Here is a 25,786-nt window from a genome sequence, read left to right as displayed (position 1 = left end):
GCCTAAAACAATTAGCTGGACAATGCAGGAATACCAGGAGAGTCTCAGGGGTGTCTCAGAAGTCAGCTTGTCCAGCCCCTAGAAATCCCAAGTCCTTACTGCAAATGGAACTAGGAAAAATTCTGCCATGGTTCTACCTCCCAGCATCAAATTCCAAATTCCACCTGGTTTTAATTTTAGGCGTTGTATGCTTACTACAGGTTATCACCTAAAGTTCAGCAACCCTTGCAAAGCAAAGCTGTGCTGCCTGGGGGGCAGAAAGGCTGTGTTGTGTGTGCAGGACTGGGACAGGGAAGAGGATAAAGAGTTGCTTTTAAAGAGCTTCAAAAAAATGGACCTATAATCAATGAGCCAAAGAAACAGAAAGACATTTGCAAAAGTCAGAACTGTCCTTGAAGTGGACTACCTCTGGACAGGTCACTGTGTATGTGCTTTCTCCAGTTGACACCATGCAGTTGACACCATGACTTCTAGGCCTTGAGCAAAGGGACTATTGCTTTTGAGGGAAAAGGACCCTACCTTGACTCTAGGGAGGCCAGAAAACCCAGGCCTCTTGTGAATTGCAGATGCTCTGAGTTTGCAACAGTGACCTGGATCTGCCCACATCCAAAAACAGAGGTTGTATATAAGTACATGGCCTCAGAGGTCCTGATTCTAGTGCTCTGAACCTGGGGGCTGGGCTCTCAACACTAATACAGAAGGAATCTATGACTAGCGAGCAGACTCTCAAAGGGAAGACCAGCATCCTAAGGGGAAATAGACTTTGCTGATAGCAGTACAAAATGAAAGATATCTTACCCTTTGAGACAGCATGGAGGGGCCTGGAGAGTATTAGAGTAAGCGAAATAAGTCAGTCAGAGAAAGACAAATTCACATGATCTCACTTATATGTGGAATCTAATCAACATAATAAACTAATGAACAAAATAGATCCAGAGACACAGAAGCTTAGAACAGACTGTAGAATCTTAGAGGGAAGGTGGAAGAGGGTAGGTGGGTAGGAAGAAAGTAACCAAAGAACTTGAATTCATATATGCATAACCTATTGATACAGACCATAGGGTGGTAAAGACCTGGGGCAAGGAGTGGAGATGGGCTAGAATGGGTAGATGGAGGAAAGAAGGGACATATGTAATCCTTTTAATAATAAAGATAAAAAAAAATACTTTGCTGATAGAATTCCTAAATCCTCTTAGTAGACACTGGGTGGACAGGAAGGTGAAGAAGGAGATTAATTTAGTGGACCGAGAACAGAACTACCTTGTTTAAGACATCATGGAAGTTATTTCAGTGAGGGAAACCTGAACAACAAAGCTGAGAGAACACAATAGACTGTGCCCCACCAGCCAAGGGTTCCACTATGCTGATGAAGGGCTGGTGAAGGATGAAGAAAAGACAGACAAAGAGAATAAGCTGAGTCTAGGTGGATCTTCTGTGCCTTGCTGAGGCCACAGAACAGATCCAGACTGCAAAGCTGATGCTTTATTTATAGTCAGGGGTAAACAAGGTAATTTACAATGTTCTTGTAAGCTTCATTTGTTTTGGCAGCACTTGCTGTCCCTCCCACAGCCATTAGCTACCCAGAAAAGATCTAGGGAGCAGTCACAAGATCAAGCTTAATTATACTTAGAGGGCTGTGCTCTCCAAGCTGGGATGCTTTTGCGACTTTGCTAGCAGATCAGTCAGAGGCTTAACCCTATAACCACTCCCTACAATAGACTCATAAGGAAAAACCCTCAGAGGAAATCTCCAAGGGAGCTGGTTCACCCTAGTCCCTTCAACAATGCCTGTCTTATTTGAAAAGTAGGGTTTTTTTTAAAGCAAAGATGCTACATCCTTGAATAAAATTTAGGCTGATTACCTACTACCCACATATATAATAGACATTAATACATACAAGTTTATTCAAAGCAATGCCTGGCATATTGTAAGGGCTCAATAACCATCATATTACATTGTGATTACATTCACCCTGAGGGAAAATGGGCACAACTGGCAAAGCCCTAATTAAAACATCTGCATTTAAGGACCCCACCTACTCTTTTTGATATGCACACTTTCATAGACAGACAGGGGAATGCTTGTTCTTTTTCTTCTCAAATAAGGCAAAAATAACTTATATGTCACTCTGAGCCTGTGATTCCCACTCTAAGAAAAGACAGAAAGAGAGAGAGAGAGAGAGAGAGAGAGAGAGAGAGAGAGAGAGAAATGTATTCTTAGCTTGATCATCCCTATCCCTCCATGGTCTTGGCTGTAGGCTATGCATAAGGCCTCTCTCTCTCTCTATCCAGTCTCAAAACAAAACACTAAATGACCAACACCCTCTAGGGTTCAGGACAGTTCAGGTAAATGATGGGCTAGAGGCAGTATGGGTAGTACCCATATGTTCTTTGGCTTTATATTTGAAGGTACATAAGCAAACTTTTGACCTATCACTTTCTCTTAGTCTTGCATGTGCATTTCATTGTGATCAAAGGACCCAAAAAATAGACTCGCACAGAGGAGGCCAAAGGGCCCCTCCACGTTTGACAGATTCTTGAGCAAAACCTCTGACATTTCCCAAGCAGCTGTGGAGCACTGCGTTTCCTGGCCTGGGGTGTCCGGTGGCGAGGGGGTGGGAATGCTGATTTGTAGCATCTGCCAATTTCTATACTATCAATTCTCCCAACTTAAACAATTTCAAGCTACCAAGAGCTCACAAATTCCTCAAAATTCAATCAGCCCTCATAAGCCAGAATGAACTGGCTCATACCATCTATTCTCATTTGCCTGTGGCAAAAGAAAATGACACTGTTGGTTGCCTGAGTGTTTTCCCTTCTTTTTAAAATAAAATGTCCTTTCTTTCACCTTCATCCTTGTGTCTGCCCATTATCAAGTAGAAGCATTTTTTTCTGGGCTCAGAGATACCGCATAAAAAGCCTCCCAGAACTTCCTCTGCTCAAATCCTTTTGACTTAAAAACAAACACATCATCCCTATGGCCAAGCCAGAATTTGGCCTGTAACTCTAGTTTCAAGTAGATTCACACAATTCAAAACAAAATCCATGTATTTGAGGCTCCATCTTCTTTAGTCAGAGGCATAGGAAGTAACACCAGCACATACCTTTGGGACGGATGGGAGGGGGTGTGCACAGGAGAACATGGTTGGAGGACACAGCCCCATCCCTGCTTCCACCTTCTGGCTTGTTCATGCCTTTGTTCATTTCAATGAGCACAGGAGGACAAGAGACAGGAGGGAATCTGGAGAACTTACTATTGCATATAAGTAACATTTTCGATAATCCTGAGAAAAGAGGAAACTGTTCTTTCAAACTGGGGACCCAGTATTCTTTTGAATCTATATTTATTCTCATCTTTTTTATTAAAAACAATGAGGGAGTCCGGTTCTTAGAGTTCAACTCTTGCCCAGGTGACTGCAAATATTTTTTCCTTACCTTTTTCTATCTTTTTTTTTTTTTTTTAAGCTACGACCACTCGGCAGGAGTTGTAGATGAGGTTTCGGTGGAGGGGCTCACGCAGAAGTAGTGCCCCAGAGCACAGAGCGGGAATTCCTCTTCATTCTCGCTATTGGGCGGGTAGCACTGGGTTACATACAGCACAGAGCGCGCAGCCCTTGGCAATGAGGTGCAAGCCGAAGGCAGCAGCCACGCTGTGGGCCACGCATGGCACAATGAGCAGAAGCGCCTCAAGATCGTGTGTAGTGGCACGTGGCTCAGCACCTGCACCAGTAGCTCCGGGGGCAGCACGTCCAAGACTATGGGCAGGTCCCTGGGCCATCCGCCTGGCGGCTGGAATCCTGCAGGTTGAGAGGAATTGTACTCAGGGCAGTCTGGCCTCCTTCTACTTCTCCCAGGATGCAGGGTCCCTGCAGCTTGATTGTGAGCCCACAAGCTTTAATGGACAACAGGGGGACTGCCAGGGCCGCAGAAAAAACAGGCACTTAATTCCAGAAGGCGTTCGAGGGTGAAGGGCTTCCCCTCTTGGGCAAAAGACCTTTGGCCAGACCATGACTCAACAGGACTGCTAACCATGGCTTTCATCCCTTGCCTGCGCACTTGTATACATAAGCACTTTATAGATATGACCTTAAGCACACTAAAGACGGGCTAGAAAAACCTCCTAGGATGAAACCATTTTCGTCCTATCTGGCTACCTGCCTCAACTCCTCTGGCCTTAGGAATTCATGAACTATGCCAATCACTTCACTGAACATTCTTGTCACCTTGCTCTAACCAGAACCCAGCTCTCCTGTGGCCCTTCCTAGTGGGTAAATCCCATTGCTCCTTGGTGCTGCTTCCATCCAACTCTCTCTCCATCCTTCCTCTATGCCCCCAGTTATGAGTCTTTTCATCAGATAAGATGGTACTCCCCTACCCCCACCCCCACCTTGTAAACCATCTGCTGGCTCAGATCACTATTCCTCACTTCTCCATGATTTTAGCTTCAGGTTCACTGCCACACCCCCTGATCCCATCTTCATTCTTGGTGATTTCCATATCCAGGAAGGTGATCCTTCCTTCTACCACCCCTGCCTCTCTGACCTGCCCTCCTCTGATCCCCCCAAAATAAAATAACGCTATGACCAGCCAGTTTTGACCAATTAATAGGAATATATAGGAAGGTAGGCAGTGGCATCCTTTGCTCACAGCTATTGATTGGCTTTAGCTTGTCCTGTAGCCTTTCATATGCCTTCTGAGTGTTTGGTGATATGGCTTTTCTGTCCTGGGGGCTTAGAGCCACGTTCATCATTAATCCAATATCTAAAATGTCACTTCTGCTCCAAATTACTTTTTATGTGTGTGTTCTTGGACACAAAACATCAGAGCTGCAAAGAAGGTTAAGAGAATCATTAAGAAGAAAATATCCTGACACACTTCCCACACCAACAGCTACACTGCAGTGGAGCCATGCAAAGCTTCCACTTGGTGACCAAAATGCTCTTAGAAAATTTTCGAGTCTGAGGTATCTGGACCAACTCTTCCCAATACATTTCAAGGAGATAGAACAGATGGCCACTCAACATTAACAAAGAGAATGAAGCACCCCGAAAGAATGCAGGCACAAAAAGCAAAGCATCAAAAATCTTTTGCTATCGACATTTCATTAGAAAGGTAAGTCCAAGGTGGAGTCATCAAAATAAAAATTAGAAATCTGTTTGTCTCTGAGTGTTTGGTGATATGGCTTTTCCGTCCTGGAGGCTCAGAGCCACGTTCATCATTAATCCAATATCTAAAATGTCACTTCTGCTCCAAATTACTTCTTATACTATGTGTTCTTGGACATGAAACATCAGAGCTGCAAAGAACTATTAAGAGAATTAGCAGATTGTCTCTGAGAGACCAAGCAATAACTTTACCATTGCCTTCTCTTTTGAAAGCAAGGAAAATAAAGCTTTTTCTAGTTCATCACATTGAAGGTGACTTGAAGAAGAAAGAAAAAAATATAGTTCATGAGTTTTACTTTTACAGGCCTTCCTAAAATGACTCAGTTCTTCGTGTGTACCTTGATCCCTCACCACTGGAGGCCGGGCATGTGCTCTGGCTAGGCCAGTCTTGTCAATTCCCTTGAACACACACTGCAGTTCCAGCCAGAGTTCACACTGTTCCCTTCCCATCTCCTGTTCCACTGGTCTTCTGAGCTGGGTTGTGCCTGACACCACCCCAACCTTCGAGGCTCCTGTAATTTATGAAGCCCTGCTTCACTTCTCTGAACAACTCCCCGCCTCACACAGTTCTTATCCTTTCAGGAATTTGCCTGTGGCCATTCCCCTTGGTGTCATAGCCATACTAGAAGAATCCCTAGGGCAAGAACCAGATCTTAATTTATAATTTTATCTTCCCAAGCACCTAGCATAAAGTGGAATTTATAAGAAGTCCTTGGTGATATTCCTGCAGTGGGGAGATGAAAGCACTGAGGCTCAGAGAGGTTAACAAGTTTGCCTAAGAACAGAATTTAACAAATGATAAGACCAGTATCCAAATCCATGTTATCCAACTCACAAGCCCTGGTTTCTCCCAAATAAAGTGATTTATTTTAAAAGTTCTCAAAATGCAATAAATCTGCAGAGTTGGACTAGGCAATTTGACAAAGAAATAATACTAATAGTTGTCCTTTATTGAGCCCTTACTATAGACCTGAACTAGGCAAAATCCTACAGCCCTTGTCTGCATCCTTCTTTCCTGCCTCAGCTTTATTGAGGTATAATTCACCATTAAAAAGTATATATGTTTAAGGTATACAGCATAATGTATTGGTATATAGTGAAGAGTTTACCACAATCAAGCTAATTAACATATCACCTCACATAGTTATATTTTCCCTTTCTTTTTCTTTTTTTATGAGAACAATTAAGATGTACTCTCTTAGCAAATTTCAAGAGCTATCCAGTATTGTTACCTATAGTCACCATGCTGTAAATCAGATCTCCAGAATTTAATTCATCCTGCATATCTGAAATTCTGTACCTTATGACCAACATCTCCCCATTTCCCCCACTCCTTACCCCCTGGTAAACACCATGCTACTCTCTGCTTCTAGGAGTTTCACTTTTTAAAATTCTAATATAAGTGAGATCATATAGTATTTTCCCTCTCTGTCTGGCTTATTTTAGGAGCATAATGTCCTCCAGGCTCATTTATGTTGTCATACATTTCAAGATTTTCTTTTTAAAAATATAATATATATATATATATATATATATATATATATATATATATATATTCTAACATTTTCTTTATACATTCATCTGTGACTGACATTTAGGTTGCTTCCACATCTTGGCTATTATGAATAATGCTACAGTGAACATGGAAGTGGAGATATCTTTTTGAGATCCAGATTTCTTTTGGATATATATCTAGAAATAGAATTGCTGGATTATATGGTAATTTTATTTTCAACTTTTTGAGGAACCTCCATACTATTTTCCATAATGGCTGTATCAATTTACATTCCCACCCAATGTACAAGATTTCCCTTTTCTTCACTTTTGCAACACTTACCTTTTGTCTTTTTGACAGTAGCCTTTTATCTTGTATGAGGTGATATCACATTTGCATTTCCCTGATGATTAGTGATATTGAACACTTTTTATGTAATTGTTGCCCACTTTGGGGAGGGGTGTGGGGGATATTTTTCTTAATAACCACATATCTTACCTGCTCCAGACATTACTGGCTTGGTCTTCGGTTACATATGAGAGTTTTCCAGGTTACAAAAAAGATAATGATCCCAGGACTTCTAAATTCTTTTGGGCTTATGTAAAATCTACTTTATTATACTTCTTTTATAGACAATGTAAAAATAGTTTATATTTTTAGATGATAATCAGATTGAGGATAGAAATAAGATTGATAGCAAACATGAAAGATAATGCTTATAGATGGATGGATAGATGGATGAATGGATGGATGGATGAAAAATTATGAGAGGATGCCTTAAAAAAGAAAGAGCACTTATGAGCCCCCAAATTACACTGCCTAAGCTATTGTCTTCTTGGTTTTACCATAGGGGCAGTGCAAATGAATTTTTCATTACCGTTGAGAGCAGAAGTGAAGAACATAGACTTAGGTATTTGGGCTAAAAATACAAAGAAACCTATTTCAGAAAAGGGAGTGCCTATAATATTCTCTATGAACATCTGAATATTCATTGTTCAACATACCCAGAGCAATGCTCACTATGATGACAAGATGCTCTTGATTAAGCCTTACCTACAGGCAGGAGCTGGACCTCGTGACTTTGGAGACATTGCTAGGTCTGTATTGTAAGAGGCAGTAGAGCACATTGTAAGGGGGAAATGACTTTCCTGGGTTCAAATCTCAATTGGTTGTGTTTACCTGAGTGAATTATTTAACATCCCTATGAAGCAGGTCTCCCACTCTGTAAGTGGGGAATGAGAACAACACTTACTATGTTGTAATAAAAGTGCCTGATTCATAGAACCTCTTCAATAACTTGTGGCAGTAGTTAGTGCTTCTTGTACTAACACTATAAAGATAAAAGATCATTGCCAAGCCTGGGCAAGAGAGAGCTGACTGGATTTAACACGCGCAAAGGTTGCCCTCCTCTCCTATAGGAATTGTGCTGATCACAACGCTCAGAAAATGTGGAGGGCAGATGAGAGCTCTGGCTGTTAGGGGAGAAGTCCTGGCTGGTTTCTGACAACTAACCCCTGAATGCCAACAGAGGTAAGCCAATCTCAGCTTATCTTCCAGGTCCTCTCAGCCCCATTGCCTTTCAGTTCCCTTAAGAATATCTTTTAGAGGGTAAATTCTGACTCGTGTAACTAATCTTAAAATGTCTTCCTCATATCTTGGAAGTGAAAAAGGACAGAGTCCAACTTTCTAGGCTGAAAAAAAATCAAACTGAACTCATTTACTGACTGTATATATATAACAACCAAGCCACCTCTAAGTAAGTCTAAAATGATGATCTCCAATAAGCAGTGCTTTATTGATTACAGCCAGCTCAGTACAAATCAATTATTCTATCTAGGATTTCTGCTACAGGCTGGTGCTGATGAATAAGGCTTCATAAAGCTTCATGGAATGTATATGAATGCTGAGACTGTAGGCTGAGCAGTTCACTAAACGCAGGCAGAAATTTCTACCAGAGTTCTTTGTTCTGCAGACAAAAGAAGTCCTTGCCTTCCTGGACTCAAAAATAAAAATATTCAAACTGGTTCTTCCTAACATTTCACTCAAACTCTCAATCTCCAGACAGTTAGTATGTGAATTATCTATAGCTACAAAATAAGCAACCTAAAACTCTGCGGCTGAACAAAACCATTTATTTAGCTCATCATTCCATGGGTTGGCAGTTTGAGCTGGGCTCAGTTAGCTGGTTCTTCTGCTGGGCTCCCTCATGCATATGAAGCCAGCTGCCAGTCATCTGGGATTTGTTTGATTTAGGATGACCTCTGCTGGAACAGCTCGTCTTTTCATGTCTCTTGTTCCTCTCAACCTCCAGCAGGCTAGTTCATGCTTGTTTACAGCAGCAGGGCTCCAACAGCTATAGGAGGGAGCAGGTGCTTGTGCACAAGCACTTTTTAAGTCTCAGTTTTCATAGTTTGCTTTTTTTTATATTAGTCAATGCAAGTTACATGACCAAACCTAGGATTAGTATGGGAGGTCATGATCCACAGGTGTGCATACAAAGAGGCATGAACAAATCAGGGTCAATTATTCCAACAACTTACCATAGCTGATGACTTTGATTTTCTAGCACTTAAATATACCCCTCACTTCAGCTAATTTTTGTGGGATCTGGCCTGGAGTTCTTATTTCCCTCTCATTATCAAAATGCTATCTTTAATGGTCTACCATGTAGTAAGCATAATTGGAATAATTTTATTATTGTTAATATGATCCTCCCTCTAATTCAGCAGGCAGGTGTTATTATGTCCTCTTCAAAAGGGAAAGAAGACGGAAATGAGGCTCAGACAGTGAAGTCACTTGTCCAAGGTTGCCTTTTTTCTATAGAGGGCAGATCTGAGATATGAACCCAATTTCATCCAAAGTCAATTTTTAGGTTCTTAACAATCTATTTTATAACTACCCATTCCCATAATCCACTAAATGTTGGTGTGTTGTTTTTTTTTAATCATGAGGCATCAGGTGATTTATTAAAGGGAATAGCAATTACTATGCATTCATTGCCACAGACAGATCTGTCTGCTTCCAGAAGGTTCTTCCCCTAGGACCATGGAAGCCCAAGGATGAAGAAAATAAAAAAGACCAGCTGTGCCTTCAGGCCCCTTCCAAATTGGGGCAGGAGAGCATCTGGGATCCATGGAGGTCCAAACAGCTATCTTCTGATAGCATTAAAGGATGCTGTAGGCCTGCCTGAGGGTATAACAGGACACTCTGAAAACAGAAAAGAGAGTATATTTCCTAATTTTCCAAGATGTCATAGTGCCATGACCTTTGTGGTGGGGTTTAGGATCTGAAGGAGGGGCTGACACACACATCAAAATGCTATACAAGAAATACGAATTTAAAATGCATTTGGGGGCCAGCGGGTGTCTCATGAAGAGCACACTGACCTCTGGCTGGTCCGCTTATTTACTTGAATACACATTTTCCCTTTAGCAATGCATACAGGCTTATCAAAGGTAAAGTTTGATAAGTAGTAAAAGGATTATCAGGTTAAAGAATTACCTAGAGCAACCACTATCTCAACACTTGGTGCTTAGCATCAGCCCTGCTAATGCCCAAGGTCTATCGGCCTCCCACATTCCTTGGTGCACTCTCATGATACGGGAAGCCAGCAGTGGGTGGCTTCCTGCATCACAGCCAGGCTTCTAAAGTTTTCCTGACTCGCAGAGAACTTTGAAGAAATAACCATGACTGGCTAATAGCTTGGAAGGTAAAATTTTATGCTCTGGGACCATTCAAGTTTCTCATGTGAGGATCCTAATGAACGTCAGATTCTAAACTTCCTATTTCCATCCACATAAAAAAAAGCCATGGTTACATTAGTGCCTCCCTCTAAGGTGAACCGTTGGGGTATCCCCTCTCTGCTCTGCCTATTCCAGCCATGTGCTAAGTAGCCTGCAGAAATATAAGCCATCAATTGCATATAAGAGTCTGAAAACCCAGACTGGTTGGATCTATGGGAAATGAGCAGGAACTAGAAGCAGAATAAGCCTGCTCCCTTAATTCATTGCACTGACAAGGAGACTTTGATTAGAATATTGCAGTATATAAGGAATTTGACTTACAGCATTGTATTATATTTTTATTATAGGCCTGGAAAAATGTCAGGAAAGGACAACCACTTGTTTTTGAAGATGAAGGCTAACCTGAATAAACGCAGTGGATAATTTGCCCAAGATAACTCAATGGGTAGCTTGGATAAGAACACAAGCAGGCCTCCCAGCATTATGACTTATGTTTTGTTTTGTTTTATATATTCTCTTGTGGTTGGCCTTCCTTGGATGCCCTTAATTCTTGAATAATTGGAGGAAATGTTTCTGTAAATTAAGCATGCATCATTTGCCTCCCCACTTCAGTTCCTACAACCACCAATATGACCCTCCAAATTCCTACTGTGGCTATGGGACATATGATATATTGGACACATGAGAATCAACATAATAGTAATGACTTGCTTTCATTCTCAATGTTTTTTAACAATATTGTTGGATGTCTCTCAAAGAATAAATCACTGAACAAATGGGCCTGAAGAAAAGATTCAGTAAAAAAGTTTTAAGTCCTCATTGATTTATTCCTGAGGCTCTAAAATCTTCTTAAAAACCTCCAGTTGTATTTCTCTGCACAAAGGACAATCACTATGTTTGTCAGCTTGGGCCACAGAATATGCCACCATTTTTCATGCAGTTTGTTGTTCATTTTCCCTACATATCCAGCTTTGACCAACTGACTCCCCAAAGGTCTTCTCAATTCCTCTTTGTATGAAATGGACTTCCAACTGAGAATTCCCTATATCCCCCTCTTGGATGAATCCTGGCCATCCTCACAGTAAAGCCCAGAACAAGCCTTCTCCTTATGATTTATACCATTAATAACATTTATCTTATGACTTCGGAAAAAAAAACAAAAAACAAAAAAAAACAACCTGGGATTATTTTTTATTCTTTTCTCTCACGCATGGTATTCAGTCCATTGGTAAACCCTTCGGCTCTATCTGGTAGCCCAGCTATTCTCACCATCTCTATTACACTGTGGCTGGTCCAAGCACAAAGTTTCCTCAGGGTTTGTTTAGCATGATCACATACCACATTTTGTGGTAGTTATTTTTTTGTACATTGGGCACTTTGATAACAGGGACCATGATTTATATATATGTATTTATAACAATGCTACCACCTTATATGTGAATGTCAATTTATAGTTCACAGGCACTTTTATTCTTACATATTGTCCTCTACCATTTCACAGGTGAGGAAAGAGACTCCGGGAGGTTACCTGTCACAGCCAAGGTACAGATATTCCAGGTGGGAGAGCAATTCTTTTGGGTTCCAAGTCCCTCACCTTGTACTCAACAGGCACTTGGTAAACTGTCACTGAACATGTGTCTTTACCCTTTCCAAACAAGAGTATGGAAACCCTGCATCTATTTAGGTGCATATTCTCAAAGTGTGCATGAGAGAAATTTATTAAATTAATGGGCATGCTGACCAATTAAGATATTTCCAGGTTTTTGTTTGCCTTTATATAGACCCCCTAAAAAAGAACTAAAGGCTTTTTCACCCCAGGAGTATTCATAACAGCCCAAAATAATCCAAATTTTCATTAATAGGAATAATGATGAGTAAATTACAGTATTGTCTTACAATGGAATTCTACAAAGCAATAATAAGTATAAATTAATTACTGCTACATGTAATAAAATAGATGAATCACACATACATGCTGTTAAGAGGAAAGAAAAAAAATGAAAAGCCCAGCCACTGTGGCTCAGTGCTTGAGTGTTGACCTATGAACCAGAAGGTCAGAGTTCAATTCCCAGTCAGGGCACATGCCTGGGTTGTGATCCCCAGTGTGGGTCATGCAGGAGGCAGCGTATGGATGATTCTCTGTCATCATTGATGTGTCTTTCTTTTTCTCCCTCTCCCTTTCTCTCTGAAATCAAGCAATCAATTTATATATATATTATTTTTTTAAAAAAAGATACAAAGGAATATGTAATGTATAATTCCATTTCCATGAAGTTCAAGGGAGGAATATACAATATATATTAGAGTCCTGGTGCATGAAATTTGTGCACTTGGAGGTTATATTACAGCCCAGCCTGCACCATCTCCAATCTGGGATCCCTCTTACAATCCAGGACTGCTGGCTCCTAACTACTTGCCTCCTACCTGCCTGATCACCCCCTAACCACTCCCGAACAAGTGATCAATGCCTAACTGCTCCCCTGCCAGGCCAATTGCCCCTAACTGCCATCCCTTACTGGTCCAGTAACTCCCAACTGCCCTTCCCTGATGGCCCAGTTGTCCCCAACTGCCCTCCCTTGCCAGCCCGGTCACCCACAACTACCCTCCCCTGCCGGTCATTTGTGGCAGCCAACTTGTACGATGGCATGAGGGTTAATTTGCATATTACCTCTTTATTATATAGGATATGCTATATAATAAAAGGCTAATATGCAAATAGACCAAACGGCCTAACAACCGAACAATCGGTTTCTATGATGAACACTGACCACCAGGGGGAAAATACTGAACATGGCGGGCACTGGCCACAACGGGATGGTGGAGCAGGTGAGAGGGGGCTCCTGTTGCTGTCATTGGGCTAAGCCTCTGGTGGTTACTTGAAATTCTTTACTCTTGCGGTCTCACCCTGCTCTCACACCTGCTGCCAGTGCTGGCCCCACTAGCACCTGCTACTGGTGCTGGAGCCACTGTTTGCTCCCACTGGCAGACTAGCCCTACTTGCACCTGCTGCTAATGTGGGCCCCAATCACTCTGGGCCATCAATGGATGCAACCGGGGCCGGCACCATCAGCACAGGGGAGCAGCAGCAGTGGGAGTGGGGCTGCCAGCAGACAGGGGACCAGGAGCCACAGTGAAAGGGGCCAGGCAGGAGCACAGAGGATGGGCTGAGATCCACCTCTGTGCCCACTGCAGCCTTGTGGCCCATAGTTTCTTTTAAGGTGTATAAATCCATGCACTGGGCCCCTAGTATATATACTAGTATATAGTGACAGATGTCAAAATTGAGGTTACCTCCACATGGGTAGGGAGAATTACTGTTGATTATGAAAGGATAAAAGGAAGTAACCTGAGGTGCTGGGAATATTAATTATCAAGATTTAGCAAATTATGACCATGGGCCAAATCTGACCCAGTGCCTGATCTTATAAATAAAGTTTTATTTGAACAGTCACATCCATTATTTACTTATGGCCAACAGCTGTTTTCAAACTTCAGTGGCAGAGTTGAATGTTACAACAAAAACTGTATGACCTGTGAAGCCTAAATTCCTTATTACCTGGCCATCTACAGAAAAAAAGTCTGCTGATTTCTGTTCTATACCATGATCTGAGTAGGAACTACTTCCATATTTATGTAGGAAAAATTTTTTTGAGCTATGTAATTTCCATTACTGCATTAAGCACTAAAAAAAGGGAAAAAGAAAGGGAGAGAGGGAAGGAGGCAGAATGGAAGCTTTACTAGTAAAAATACAACAGTATGTCCTAGAGCAAGTCTTTTGTAAAGGTCATGTCATGTACCACACTGATGGATGAGAATAGCTACAACCACTTCATGAGTGTGAACCATGTCTTGAAATTTCAGGAAGGAGGAAGTAATGTCATCCCCATATGGACTCATTCAAACAAGCCATCACAACCTTTTTTGGGTCACGACACTGCTATGTTACAAACCAAGCTTAATTCCTTGCTCTCCTGCTTCTTCAATGTACAACTTTGAACAATTTTACATCATCAGCCTCAATTTGTTCATTTGTGAAACGGGTTATTATAAGAATTAAACAGCATAAATGTATGCTAAGTGCTTAGGAAAATACCTGGGGAAAAATCTTAGTGACTATAAATTAGAAATTGTAATGAAAAAGGTGGATATTCTCACCAGAAAAAGAATACTCATTCTCACTCCCAGACTTTGAAACAAAGTAATAGGGGAGTCAGGGCTGTCCCTAGTTCTTGCTCTTAAGGCATCATGAAGGCATCATAAAGGCATGGCAGGCCCTGTGCTACCTCTAAAGCCTCAAGAATGCTCAGGGCTGGCTCACAGCATCCCTGTCTCGTTGCATATAGCAATCAACAGTCCTGAGGGGGCCCCTGTCAGCCTCGTGGCAAACTGACATATAATTGTACTGGCTTCAATGCTAACTTACCAGGTAATGGGATCCATAGTGCAATTCAGGGAAAGTATGGAATGGCACCTGCTGTGGGATGAGGCCCATCTTCCACCTGGAAATGTGCTTGCGAGTGAGGAGATGCAGACAGTAGAGTTGGCAGCAGGAATGCAGAAACTAGAGCAGCCGAGATAATGGCTCCTCAAATTCATTCATCTCCACCTCCTTCAGGGACTCTTTATCATTTGCTGGAGCACAGCTGGCCTCCCCAAAGGTATATTGTTTGTGAGACCCAGGGGCAGTCATGTGCCAGGCAGCTAGAGAGAGCCAGTCTCCTCCAGACAGGTGTAGTGATGAATTCCTAGGTGTGTGCACACAGACTTCTTTACACTGGCATGGAGAAAGCATAAGCAGGTGCCTGCTGGTGCCTGCGCTGCTGGGAGGTATGTGTTTGATTTTCCCTGGCACTGCAGAGAATCACATGGAGTGGGGCCACTTGCTACTCCTGCAGCCAGGCTTCACCGCATCTGGCTGAGGACCCTGCACCAGGTGCTATGGGAGGGCTGGGAATCAATCAGATAAATTGCTGCCCAGCTGCAGAGTGTGGTAGGGGGGAGCTTCGTGATTCCTCCTTGAAGTACAAGATTGTCTCTTAAGTTCTCACTATTTCTCCTGCAGGCACACAGCGTAGATACATTACTGTTTTCTGTTGCCTTTTTCATATTTGAGCAGCAGGAATCAGGCAACCTTACTATCTCAGAGCGTTTTGTGGGGGGGGGGGGGGGGGTTTGTTTGTTTTGTTTTGTTTTTTTCAAGAGAGGGATTATCTATCTATTCTACTGAGATTTGGGGGTTCTTGTAAAAGTCATTCACTAGTGATGGATCTGCTTCCAAATCCACTCAAGTTGTTGGCAGAATTCATTTCCTTGCAGCTACAAAACAAGGCTGTTGGCTGAAGGCCACCCTCTGTTTCTAGAGATTTCTTGCCATATGGCCCTTTCCTTAGTCCACACTGCACAACATGAAAGCTTGCTTCTTCAAAACCAGCAATGGAGAAAAGGAGCAAGTCTTGTAGCAAGACATCCTGGGAGTGACATCCCATCACTTCTCCATTTCTATGGGTTAGGAGCAAGTCGCAGGTCCCACCACATTCACAGGGAGATGATATACGAAGGCATGAGCACTAGGGTCAGGAATCGTGCTGCCATCCTAAAGTCTGGTTATCACAGAAGATAAAAAGAGAAGTTCCAAGTTTGAAAGCCATAAGGATCAAGAAGAAGTAATCACATATTCAAAGTCTTGAGATCCAGAAGAAAAGGTCAATTCATGATGGTATTATGTGCTAATCTCTTAGAGTTTGCTCTGCAATCTTCTATCTCACTTAATGTCCTCCTCCACCCCACATTCTGCAGTGGGACTTCATTTGACAGAGAACACGCTAGGATTCTGAGAGGTTAAGTAACTTTCTACAAGGTTACCTGCTGATAGATGACTAAGCCAGAATTGTTCTGGAGAACTTCTAATTGCAAAGCCCGAGTATTCATTCCTGTGGTTATGTCGAAAAGGTGGTTGAAGTGACAGGACATCACTAGGAATAATGGTGTAAGTAAAAAATTTTCTCCTCCATAAAAGCCATAAAAACACTGGCGTCCCCCAAAAATAAACTTTTCAGAGCTCTGAAAATTAACCAAAGTCTTGTAACAATATGGAGAGTCTTTACTCAAGATAAATGTCTGAATCTTGGTAAGAATAGAGAGCTTTGTTGTGTTTCACCTTGTCCTGTGCCCATCTCCCTCTTCCCAGCTTCACGGTAGCCATTAAAACTAACAACCATGATCACAGTGAAAACCGGCAGCCTAGAAGTCACTGCAGGGCAATACTCCCTAGATTGCTAGGGATACAGGGTTCCTTAGAGATTATGAAATGTTCTGGCACTAAGTAGTGGTGGAGTTTGCATGACTTTGATATTATACTGAAGACCATTGTATTGAGCAATTTTTAAAGGGTAAATTTTATGGTATGTAAATTATATATCACTTGTGGCCTGGTGTACGGATTCATACATATTGAAAGGAAATTAATTAGAAGAAATATTTTAGTATTGCCATTTTGCCCTTTCTCTATAATAGAAGTGTCATAGATGAAAGAAAATTAGTAAAATGTATATGAAAGTAACATATAAATTGATTAATAAATAAACAATAACAACATGATATAACAACAACAAAGACATGATATAAAAACAACATTGATAAAAACAATGACTGATAAATTGATTAAACTTATTCTAATATCTCCCTGTATACCACATTAAGAATAAAAACACTTTCAGAGTGCTTGACTAATTTTCTTTGTGATAAAGTATTTACAACTTTAACTTTAACATCATATGCTCTTCAAATTTGAGAGAAAGCAGTATATAACTGACCATATCTGAAACCAGGTTCAGAGGAATATTCCTACTCTGTCTTGAGTTTGTCCTTGTGATTTATTAAGAGTCATGGCAAATGCTGGCATCACGGGACACTGTCTTCGAATTAATTATACAGGAGGCCAGGGTCAGAGAGGGACAAATATTGTGTATATGCAAGTCAACGTTTATTAAATTGCCAGTGTGTGTCATATATAACGGCCAGTCAGTCAGATGGACATGCAGTCAAGTCACTTAGCCTTTTATATATATAGACTAGGGGCCAAGTGCATGAATTTGTGCACCTTGAAAGAAACTGTGGGCCACAGGCTGCGGTGGGCACAGGGGCGAGTCTCAGCCCATCCTTCACACCCCTACCTGGACCCTCCACCATGGCCTCCAGTACCCTGTTTGCTGGCAGACCCACTCCCACCACCTCTGTTCCCACACACTGATGGCAACGGCCCCACTCGCACCCGCTGATGTGATTGGGGCTGGCACCAGCAGTGGGTGCAAGGGGGAGGTGAAGAAGCCCTCGGGGGCAATCAGTAATGGCAGCTGCCACTCATACCTGCTGATGGCACCAAGTAATCAGGGCTGGCAGCAGGTGCAAGCAACAGTTTTGCCGCCATCAGTGGGTACGAGCGGAGCCAGTGCCAGCAGCAACTGGCAAGGACCGGGTGGGAATGCAGCATGCAGGAGCAAAGAATTTTCAGTAACTACCAGAGGCTTGCCTGATGACAGCAACCGATGCACAGCCTTGGTCTGGCGCCCTCTCTCACCTGCTCTGCTATCCTGCTGTGGCCAACACCCGCCATGTTCTGCACTCTGCAGCCTGCTGCCTATGCCCACCATGTTCTACATGTGCTGTTCTGCATGTGCGCCCCCTGGTGGTCAGCACACAACCAGTTGTTCTGCTGTTTGGTCTATTTGCATATTAGGGTTTTATATACAGAGATTTTTAAAGACAGATGGCCCTGCCTGGGTGGCTCAGTTGGTTGGAGCATCATGCAAAAAGGTGCAGGTTCCATTTCTGGTCAAGGAACATACCCAGTGGAATCACATATGGGAGTTAATGGATTAATGTTTCTCTCTCACATCAATGTTTCTCTCTCTGTCTCTCTCTGTCTCCCTCTCTCTCTTTTTCTTTCTCCCTAAAATCAATAAACATAAAACATATTCTTGGGTGAGGATTAAAACAAATTTTATATATATATATATATATATATATATATATATATATATATATACACACACACACACACACACACACACACACACACACATATAGCAGAGTTTTCACCAATACATCACATCGGGCAAAAGAAACAAAGGGAAAAATAAACAAAAGGGACTACATCAAAATAAAAAAGCTGCCTAAACTGGTTTGGCTCAGTGGATAGAGCGTCGGCTTGGGGACTGAAGGGTCCCGGGTTCGATTCCAGTCAAGGGCATGTACCTTGGCTGCGGGCATATCCTCAGTAGGGGGTGTGCAAGAGGCAGCTGATCTATGACTCTCTCTCATCGATCTTTCTAGCTCTCTCTCTCTCTCCCTTCCTCTCTGTACAAAATCAATAAAATATATTAAAAAAATAAATAAAAAAGCTTCTGCACAGCAAAAGAAGCCATCAAAATGAAAAGGGAACCCACTGTATGGGAAAACATATTAGCCAATGATTCATCTGATAATGGATTAATTTTAAAAATAAAGTACTCATACAACTGAACAAAAGGAAGAGAAATAATTCAGTTAAAAAAATGTGCAAGGGACCAAAGAGGACATACATATGGCCAATAGACATATGAAAAAATGGTCAATGTAACTAATCATTAGGGACATGCAAATTAAAACTATCATCTCACACCTGCCAGGATGTCTACTATCAACAAATCAACAATCAACAAGTACCAGTGAGGATGTGGAGAAAAGGGAACCCTAGTACACTGCTGATGGGAATGCAGAATGGTCCAGCCACAATGCAAAAAGTGTGGACTTTCCTCAAAAAATTAAAAATGGAACTGCCATTTGACCCAGTGATCTCACTTCTAGGAATACATCCTATGAATCACAAAACACCAATCAGAAAAGATATATATATATATATATATATATATATATATATATATATATATATATTCATAACAGTTAACAGTGTTATTATACAATAGGTGGGATTGGAAACAGCCCAAGTACCCAACAATAGATGAATGGATAAAAGCAACAACATAACAAAACAAACAAAAAAAGGGTACATTTACCCTATGGAATACTATGCACTTGTAAAAAGGGAAGGATTATTACCCTTTGAGACTGCATGGAGGGACTTGGAGATGATTATGCGAGGCAAAATAACCCAATCAGAGAAAGATAAATGTCACATAATCTCACCCATATGTGGAATCTAATGAACATAATAAATTGATGAATAAAATAGAGCCCCGAGGCATGGAAACATGAAACAGAGTGACAACCCTCACAGGGAATGAGTAGAAATTAAAAATATTATATGCATATATCCATTGCCCACAAACACAGACAATAGGTAGTGAAGGCCTGGGGCAGAGCGAGAAACAGGTGATGGGGGTCAAGGGGCAAAAAAAGGGGACATCTGTAATACTTTCAACAATAACAATTTTTAAAATTGATGAATTGATGAATGGGAAAGAAACTTAAGTGTAATAAATCTACAGTTTTACAAATCCATATGCTTATTATTAGCATTAGGATTTTTTCTGAGATTGCTAATTAATATTTGCCTAAAATTAAATAGACCATAAATGTGAAAAACTCTATTCGCAAATAATTAGAATATGTTCAATAGCATGTCTGAGTGAAATGGAGGACAGACATCTCTAATTTCTAAGTGCTACTCAAGAAGCTTTTTGATGCATTGGTTAAAATATAAAATTATATAATAACTTTAAGGCAGCTTCTGATCCAATATATATTCTATTTAACCTAAGAACCAACAATTTCACTTTTAAAAATATTTACCCAAAGCAATGAAGAAATATGTTCAGGAAGAGAATTGTACAAGAATTTTCATAGAAGCCTTAGGAAAAATGATGCCAAACTGGAAACAACTTAAATGTCCATCAACAGGATTATAAGTAAATACATTGTTGTATATTCATGTAGTGGCACACAATTCATCTATTTAAAAAATGAATGAAACTACAACAATAAAATTGGATTTCACCAAAATTATATTGAGAAAAAGCCAGACCCAAAATAATATACACTGCATAGGAAAAACTAAATTAATTTATTGTGATAGAAGTTAAAATTGTCCAGGGAAGAGGACAATTAGCTGGGAAGAAGCATAAGGTGACTTTCTGGAGTGACAAAATGATTCTTTATTTTACTTTGGCTGGTGGCAATGTGATTGTTTAGAATAATTCAAATGCATCAGTTAAACATTTATAAGCTAAACATTTTATTATTTATGACTTATATCTCAAAGAAAACTATTACATGATTAACAGTTGTTATCTCAGATAATATTATGCAACCACACTTAATAAATTGCTGACAGATCACGAGAATTCTCACTTCATATTATACAGTGTTTTACAAAGTATCATACTTTAAAAATATTACATGTAAGAACATGTAATAAATAACTTCAAAATGCAATGGGTATTTAATTTTAAAGCGTGCCTTTAACATTTATGTAAAACATTTTTTGTACTCGTTCAATAAAAACTTATCTGGCCACTAAGTAAAGCTAGCAATAAAAATACAGGTTTGTAATGTGTTAGGAAACACTGATTTCACCTAAGAACTAATTTTTCCTTAAGTTTCAAGAATATCCTATATAAAAATTTATCTTCACCAACATTTTTTTCCATGTCTATAATAATGAACTCAGTAGAATCAGCCTCAACAGCCTAATGGGCGCGCTGTTTTAAAGAATAAGTGGCATATTGTTTTTTTCTAATTTTACTGAAAAAAATAATTTATATTTCTTACCATATATTTTTAAGGCATACAGCAAGATAATTTGATTACATACATTGTGAAATGATTACCACAATGGTTTCAGCTAACATTCATCTCTCAAGATACAATAAAATAAAAAGGAAGATGAAAAAAGTAAAGAAAAAATTTTTCCCTGTGATGAAAACTCTTAGTATCTACTGTTAACAACTTTTCTTTACATCATACAGCTATGTTAACTATAGTCATCATGTTGTACATTATATCCCTAGTCTTTATTTATCATGTATCTGGAAGCTTGTACCTTTTGGCCACCTTTTATAATTACAAATCCAGATTTCTTCTAAGCCTTTAATTTCAATCGTCTGTATCCTCAGGCCACACAGCCTGACTAAAATTTGTGCTTATGCTATTTCTCTGAAATTTCTAAGACAGGGCGGGAATATGAGACAAAGACATGATTGATATTTTAGGGAGCATACTGGCACTGTCTCCTTTAGGACTATTGTCAGTGCACCTAAAATGGAAGGTGAGGTTTATGTTTTTAAGCTTGGCAGAGAGAGCATCCAAGTGTCTCAGCTATAGCTGCTGGTTGCATTTATTTTATGGAGAAGTTAGTGGTACAACACTCTACACAGAAAAGTCCACTCTACATCAGAAAGCCCTCCAGATTCTACAAAAGATGCCTTGGTCAACCAGAGGATGCTGACAACCTCTCACGCCTACCCTTGGGAGGTACTGATTGAATAAGCACCATGGATAAAACATATCCCAGAGAGCATGGGAACTGTACACCAAGAGAATTTACAACCAACTCTGCAGCTCAAAGTGACAACTCTGACCAAAATTATTGAATAACTGGAATACAGAACCCCTAAATTTAAAGAAGAAGACACAACATTCCCATGAAATGTGAGGCATTGATACCCCAGAAGCAACCAACCAGATACTTCCACTCAGGGCTTTCCCCAGTGTAAAACAAACAAACAAACAAACAACATTTAAAAAGAAATAACATGATTCAAGTATAAGCCATTGGATTGCAATGCAGCAACTTCTGAGTGGTGTCTATGAAGTCAACTCAGTATGTTTTCCAATTCAAGTATTAATAACTTTAATTTACGGCATACTTCATTTACGGTGATAGGCATTGTTTTAAGAGCTTTAAACATGATAAGTAATTTTTTCCTCAAAGTAACTCTATGAGTTTAGTACAATTATCATCAGTGTTCTGTAGTTGAGAAAATTGAGGCTCACATGAAATGTAGTGACTCTTAAGGCCAGGCAGCTTGTAAGCATTCCTGCTGGGTTTTAAATGGTGTTGGTCTCACAGATTTGGCTGCAATTTGAAATCACCCAAAAACTTTAAAAATAAATTCTTCTGCTCAGGACCCACGCCAAGATTCTGATTTAACTGGTTCAGGTGCAGCTGGGACACCTCAGTTTTTAAAATCTCCCCAGGTGATTTTAATGAGCTAGCAGAGTTGAGAACCACTGTTCTGGACCCCTCACAGTTCATGCCTCTGATCTACTGCCCTTTCTAAACTATTGACTCAAATGCTTCTAAAGCAGGGTTTCTTAATCCAGGATTTATGGACACGCAGGCTACAAACATATCCAAAATTTGCTGTTTGGATGTACAATTTTCTTAGTAAAATCATTTAATTAGATTTTCTGTAATAACCTTGACTCAAAAAAAAAATTAAGGTTAATAACTCTTCCAAAGGGTAATAAAAATCACAACATATTATAACAAATGCTTCTTGAATATTTAATTTGTTGGTTGTTGTTGTTGTTCTTAATAATTTATCTACTTTTGTAACAGAGGAGCCATAAGTCATTGAGTTATTTTCAGAAAAAATCACAGAAGAAACACAGAGATGTCCTTTTTCCCTGAGAAGAAAGAACCAGTAGAAGCCGCCGGGTAGCTCTATGGTCTGGAAAGGGGCTGAATGAGAGTTTAGTGTGCTTGAGGGAGGAAAAGCTGCCATTCTCCTGAGAACAGAGTCAAGAGGCTGTAGGTCTGTGATGGGCTGACAAGCCGTGGGCCAGCTGACTTCCTACAGGTGCTGAGTATATTTAGGACTGATAAGGTTAGCATTTTAAAATCATGAGAGAGCATGCTTGGCACAGCTGGCCCTGCCCTCCCCACTCCCTGCCCACCTCAGGACACCTTGAAGCTTGGGCGCATGTTGTCTATCAGGCTGAGAAATTCTAAAAAGGGAAACGGTGCTAACCTGGTGACACTGAATATTATCAAAAGATACTGGCAAACATAACACAGAGACTGTGAGTCACCTCAGGTCCTTTGAGGATCCATAAACAAACAAAATAGTTTTCCTTGGTGGCGCATCCAACTGCCAACTGCCACGTTTTGGGCTGCCAGTCAATCAGCCTCCTACCCAAGGAAAAAGAAACAAGAAGGGCATTGAGGTTTCCTGCAGATTTTCTGATTTGTAAGCGTGTGAGGATCAAGAGCTCGCTCTCCAGAGTAAGGTAACTCTAAAATCAGATTGCCATTGACAAGTGATGTCTCTTTGAAAAAAATTCTTAGATTCTCTGAGCTCTCATCTGGGAAACTGGAATAATGATGTTATTCACCTCCCAAGCTTGTTAGGAACACTAATGAGCATGCATATAGTGTTGCCAATATCCAGCACACAGCAAGCCCCCAGCAAATTATTATTCCCTTCCCCTCTTGTGGTAGATTGCCACAAAGTCTTTGCATCTCTTCCATTAAATGGTGGAGTCTGTTCCCTCCCAACTTAGGCTGGCCTTTTAAGTTGCTTTGTTTACATAGAACTTCTGAGTTTAAGGCTCAGTGGCCATTCAGCACCTGCTCTTTCCCTTTTGCAATGCTGCTGCCATGTGAAGAAGCCTGAGCTGACCTGTATGAGACTGGTAGCCCACCTGCCAGACACAGGAGTGAGGTCATCTTAGACTGATGTCAAAGAGTGACCTCAGGTAACACCAGCAGAAGAACCACCTGGATGTGTCTAAGCCAGATGGGTGACCCACAGCATCATAAACAAACACAATAATTGTTTTAGGCCACTCAATTTTGGGATCCATTTGTTATGCAGCAACAGATAACTGATTCACCTTCCTATTTTCTTGTTCAATACCAATGAGTTTCTAAATGATTCAAATTCATTAGAAAGACTTGAGAACTAAGAGTTAGAGGACAATGGGAGAAACCAGAATTTTCTGATAGGGGAAACTCAAATGCTTCCTGGCAGTTTCAGTTGGCTGCTTCCAGTGAAGCAGGGATGGATATGTTTGCTTGGTTGTCTTATGCAGGTTCAATAACACCCATTAATATCTCTGCAATTGTTCATTATCCCAACTGAAAAAACAAGAAATGCAGAATTGGATAGGAAATGATCAATTTATTAGCATTGTATAGACATTACGTATAGATAGCCACAGCTTGAAGAGCAAAATGCTAAAGTAAATCATTGCACCATAGAAAATGTGCTCTGTGCAATTTTTATGTTAACCAATTAAAAAAATCAAGCCAAGTTAAACTTTTATCACTCAGTTGCATGAAATGAATAGTATTAATGGTCTCATTTATCAAGGATTTTGCATCATACACTACCTAAATGCTTTATATGTGATAAGTCCTCACAACTAATCATTAGATGGAGATACCGTTTTGTCCATTTTATAGATTAAAAAACTAAAATATGCCTCATTTAACTTCCCAAGATTTCACAACTAATCACTGGATTAAGTAAATACAAACTATCAGATTATTTAATTATTGGGTCGGCAACTAAGTAATTGCGGATTTTTTAAAGAAAATCAAAGACAATTTTTTCATGGAACTAAATAACTTTATTCTGTAATGTATTGCCCATTTTGATCAATGACCTTTTGCCATCTTTCAGGCAGCATCATAATCCCACGTTCAAAAAACTTCTGGTTTTTATTAGCAAAAAACTGAATCAGGTACGATTTGACATCATCATCATTATTGAAATTTTTACCATTCAAGGAGTTTTGTAAAGATTGAAACAAAAAGTAATCAGATGGTGCAAGGTCAGGACTATATGGTGGATGTGGCAAAACATCCCAACCAAGCTCCATTAATTTTTGCAGAGTGACCAAAGATGTGTGTGGCCTTGCATTGTCATGATGGAATACAACACCTTTTCGATTTGTCAATTCGGGCCGCTTTTCTTCAACTGCATTGTTTAATTTCGTTAGTTGTTCAATGTAGACATCAGAATTGATCGTTCGGTTGGGTGGTAAGAGTTCAAAGTAGACAATTCCTTTGTAATCCCACCAAACTGATAACAAAACCTTCTTTTGATGAATATCAGCTTTTGATGTTGTTTGAGTTGATTCACCTGGCCTGCTCCACGATCTTTTCAGCTTGATATTGTTGTAAACAACCCATTTTTCATCGCCAGTTATCAGTCGTTTTAAAAATGGGTCATTTTCATTACGTTTCTTTAGCAAATCGCAGCTGCTAATGCGTTGCGTTAACTGTGATTCTTTCAGTTCCTGAGGAACCCATGTATCGAGTTTTTGAACATAGCCAAGTTGTTTTAAGTGATTTTCAATGCATGTATGTGATACATGAAGCTTCTCTGCAATCTCACGTGTTGTACTGTGACAGTCTGAATTGATTATTGCTTTGAT

Source organism: Pipistrellus hanaki (assembly GCF_964339955.1).
Source record: "Pipistrellus hanaki genome assembly, chromosome: 6".
NCBI classification, from domain to species: domain Eukaryota; kingdom Metazoa; phylum Chordata; class Mammalia; order Chiroptera; family Vespertilionidae; genus Pipistrellus; species Pipistrellus hanaki.
Note: the sequence above shows the minus strand (reverse complement) of the source record.